The following is a 4,669-nucleotide window of genomic DNA, read 5'->3' as shown; positions in this document are numbered from 1 at the left end:
TGTGCGGCTGCCACCACCCCTCCTCCCCCCCCCGCCCCCCTCTGCCTCAGGTAACTGGAATTTTTACATAACTGACACCCAGCATTCCCCACTCATACTGGAGAAGAGGGATTTTATTATGATATTTTGAAAATTTAGCTTCATTTTTCCCACATCTAAATATTTTGATAACTATGGCAAAGGCAAATCCCCTTAGTTTAATAATATTTTTTGTGGTTAGATATTCGTGTGTCCTGGTCTCCACTTTGATATGTATGCATCACTCCTCTTAGTATTTTCAGTTCTAACCTGCACATGTTAAGTAGAGAATATACTTCTGAATGAATTATTATTCCATAATAAATTCAGTGAAGGAGAATCCTGGGGAAAATATTTATATTCTGTTGGTTATTCATATAGAATAATTAGAAAGCCCTGAATGTTGTAAACATGTAGGTCTCTGTGTTGTGTTTCATGTTTTCTAAATGTTTTAGAGTTCTGAACATTGTCTGTGCAATAGATTGTGTTAGTATCTTTCTTCATTACATTTTAATTCTCATTCTAGTTTGAAAATTCAAATTTTTAAGTTGCTATACATTGCTTTGTCTGTGACCTCAGGGAAGTGAATCAGATTTGCCATGGTGGTATTTGCATTTGCAGACATCTACTGCTTGAAGATGATAACATTTCATCCCTTTGTTTAGAGATTTCCTACAGGCACAACTGATCAGCGGAACCTGCTTCCCAGTGGAAACTTCAGCAAAGAAACTGTTGAGCTTTCTTTAGTGTCATTTATTAGATTTTATTTCAGGGTCAAAAGTATATAAAAGCTCACTCCCTGGTGATACCCAGTTGACTTATTGCATATGAATAAAAAATAGATAAAACTGTATGTCACTATTATTCCCCCTGTGTATCTGCTTGAGCAGTAATTATGATACACCAAAAGAGTGTCTATAAGAGGCCATCAAGTACTGTAGAACTACATTTTACAAATTACACTGTCTGCAGAATTTTTCAGTATACTGAGTCATTATTATCTGATTTGGTAGCATTTCTGTGGAGCAAAAAGAGCACTGGTAAACTCTATAATAGGCAGTCATGTATTCTGTATAGCAAATATTGCTGCATTCCTTTAGATCAACTGTAACCGTTCCTACATTATTCGGGGCAGTAATGAATAAGGTATAATAAAATGTCAGATAAATCAAGATTAGCATATTTGATTAAATTGGAGTAAGTGACTGCAGTGATTATACATCATATCCATCCTGCCATGCCTTATATTTGATTTAACTTTTAAGGGTTACGCGTTTAGGTAAACAAGTAGGATAATTTAAGAATGAGTACCTTTGTCTTGTTCCTTACTATAAACATTTAATTATAGATATTTTCCCTTATGGTTTTTATAATTAAATTGTAAGGAGGTAAGTTTTAAGGTTAATAAGAGCAGAACATGTAGTCTAATATTTTTCAGTATATCATATACATAGACAATATTTTTTCCTTTTATTCGAAACAAAAATACCTGTTGTTCCCTTTATAAAGTAATCAGTTTTAGAAATCCATAGCACCTTATTTACTCTGCTTCAAAATCTAAAAGAATTTTACCTGTGGTTTTCCATTTGTAATTTCTATAGCACTATGCTGTAAAGTACTGTTTTTTCATCATCTATTGAATTTTCATAATTTTCTCCATCTAATTCCTTGGAACAACAGCTGAACTCCAAACACCTGCGAGTTCAGAATCTGCTCACTACTATGCATGTCATCCCAAATGAATACTCATGGATCCTTTATGTGAAACCAGGTCCCTCCCTACAGGTTCAGGCCAGAACAGAGATCTGCCCAAGATTGAAACCATTGAACACTTTGTATCCTGGCAAGTGTATAATTTACACACAAAAATGCTCTTTAGCTGCAGCTTTCATGCAAGGAAATCACTTAGGGTCCCTTTTGTGTTAGAGGGGAAGCAGTTGTGAGACTCTGTAAGGAGATTTTTTCTAATTTAAAATTAATTGTTTGTTAAACACAGCTTATGAAAATCCTGGGCCAAAAGGCCACACAGTATGGTCCTACAGAGGTTGTTTTTCCCCAGATCTTTCCTCCTCTGTCCAGTGCTGGTCCCTCCAGAGCTGACAGATACCAGGCAGGACTATTTCTACAGAAGTCAGCAGTGTAAATCCTCTGTGGAAAAGTTAATTCAACTTTGGGTCCCAGTGCTGAAAGAAGTATATGCCCCTCCATAGATGGAGAGTGGGACACATGCAGGAGGCCTTCTATGGGGTGCTCTGAACTCTTTTGAAAGCTTGAAGTTGAACCATTCCTTTTTAGATGTTCCTTTCTAGATGCGTTTACATGGTTCTCCTATGACTTTATGTTAGTGCTGGGCCTTTAGCACTCAAGATCATTGAAACATTTATTTGAGCAAAAAATAAACTCTGGAGAATTGTCTATTTTACAAACACAGAGAAGAGAGGAAAGTAGGTATGAAATATTCGTGCTACCAGCCTCGACAGGGCCCCTTTAAGTACTGCTTATTGACTGTGGGATCTGCTTTGTGCAGTTCTCCTAACATCAGGACAGCAAGCAGGGATAACTGCAAAGCAGGATGAAAGGGAGCTTCATTAGTTCTGATGAGATTTTTTTTACCGTCCCAGTCTCCGTCTTGCATGCAGGGATGAAAGAACCACTGAGGCTACCAAAAGTTTTCATTAAAGAAAGTTTTATTTGTTTCAGAAAGCCTTTGAAGTCTTGAAGTTTACTACAGGTAGAGTACAAACTATTCAGTAGTTTCCTGAAGTTTATAAAAATTGTATTAATGACTGCTTTCACAATGCTTAGAAATGCATTTTATATATAGGGAGAGAGGAGAAGGGCAACCACTTCTCTCCTTACTTCTTTGCTCAATGTTATCTACTTAGATGGTAAACTTTTAGAGAGCAGAGACCTGTCTTATTACTCTGTGTGCGTGCGTGCATGCGTGCGTGCGTGCACGCGCACAGTAATGAGACAGGATTGTGCCCTCCAAAAGCTTACAGTCTAAGCAGAATAACATTCTGCTCTTTCACACACACTCCAGCCAAGTTACTATAACCATATTTTTTACATACAGCATGCCCCCAAATAAAAGAGACAGCTTGTTTTTTGGAAGGCAGAATGAAGAAGGACTTTTTTTTCCCTAGACTTATGGCTTGATAGAGCAGGAATAGAGCATAGCTGCTGCTGAAGACTGTTTTTCATGGGTGGAGCTAGAGGTTCCATGTCTGTGAAATAGGAGGAGAGACTTGGAGCAGCTAGTAGATATCACAACTGCCTAGAGAAAGGTTAGCTTGACTAGTAAAACATCAAAATCCTTAAAAAGGAGAGGCAATTGTTAACATTTGCAGAGTGAAGATCAATGAGCCATTAAGTTAATTGTCTCACTCAGCTGCCTGAATAATGATGTCACTGGTGCAACACTGTGCAGCCTGAATCAGGGCAAAGTATTTCTATTCTGGGCCTAAAATTAGCTTCCCCATTTAAGACATGGCCCCCATTTTGAAGGGCTGATTTTGAAGCGGGGGGGGAGTTGCATGCGGTGTGCGAGTAAATACAGTAGTATTCTCACTCACTGGTAGAATTTAGTTTGATATGTATCACAAAAACTAAATACTCTAATGCTCAACCGTTTATTCTGTTACTTGAAAGTATTAATATTTTTAAATGTAATCCCTTCCCTAAATGCGTACGCATAGGGAAACCAAACCAAAACCTATTTTCTTTTACAATGCAGACCTCTCCATTCTTCCTACACTCTGTAGCAAATCCTAGACTTTCTTCTGTTGTTCTGTTATAACTTATTCTCCCAAGTTCAGACAAACACTTGTTAGGTATGTTAGGGTTGCGTCCCATCACATATATGTGCAGCAAATCTCTAAAGCTCTCCTAACTGCCTATGTTTCACCTTTCTTTTAAATACAGCCTTTATGCCTTGTCTTCCTGGGTCAGGAAAACTGTATGATCTCATAAATTACGCTTAACCATAGTCGTTGCTAGAAAGTTGATAATGTGATTTCCTTGGCTACTGCAAAAAGTTAGCTATAGCATGGACTGCTTCACCTCTCCCTTCAAGCAGTCAGGATATTAAGAGATGGTCTGTGTTACTGCATAATTTGTGTCTGTAGACTAAATCTATTTTGAAATTCAAAAAATTAGGGGAGCCCCGATAGAGATTTTTGGGGCTGATGCTGATGGCCAGATTTTAAGGAGCCATATCGTCCGATACCAGTCTGATTCCAATATGCAGCCGGGCAGCTTGGAGACCAGTATTGGGCTGATAAGTCTGATCTGGGGGAAGGGACATGGGGGGGCGCATATCAAGGCCCCCACGGTGAGAGGGAGTGGGGCTGGGGCAGGCGCTGCTCAGCTGGGGTGAGGCATGGGATGGAGCCACAAGTGGTTCAACTGGGGGGGGACAGCACCTGCTGCTGCGTGCCCCGCAGGAGGGCATGTGCACACAGGGCAAGGGTGGGCTGCCACTGAGGGCTGGGGCCAGGGCAGTGCTGAGCTCTTCCTGGTGGGGACCTGGGCCGGGGTGTGCTCAGGGTGGGCGGCGGCAATGCTGGGAGGGGGCTCCAGGGAAAAAGGCTGCAGCCACCCCAAAATTCATCATGGCCCCTCCCCCATAAGCCCCCTCCCAGCATTGCCA

At 40.3% G+C, this 4,669-nt stretch overlaps 1 protein-coding gene across 1 annotated transcript in view; it reads left to right on the top strand.

Annotated features, from left to right (window-relative positions):
* Positions 1 to 4,669, top strand: part of RAP1GDS1 (Rap1 GTPase-GDP dissociation stimulator 1) — a 108,356-nt gene that overhangs the window by 43,649 nt on the left and 60,038 nt on the right. The window lies entirely within an intron of this gene.

This window comes from Alligator sinensis, unplaced genomic scaffold, assembly GCF_000455745.1.
Source record: "Alligator sinensis unplaced genomic scaffold, ASM45574v1 scaffold353_1, whole genome shotgun sequence".
Classification (NCBI taxonomy): domain Eukaryota; kingdom Metazoa; phylum Chordata; order Crocodylia; family Alligatoridae; genus Alligator; species Alligator sinensis.
This window is presented reverse-complemented; position numbering and strand designations above follow the sequence as displayed.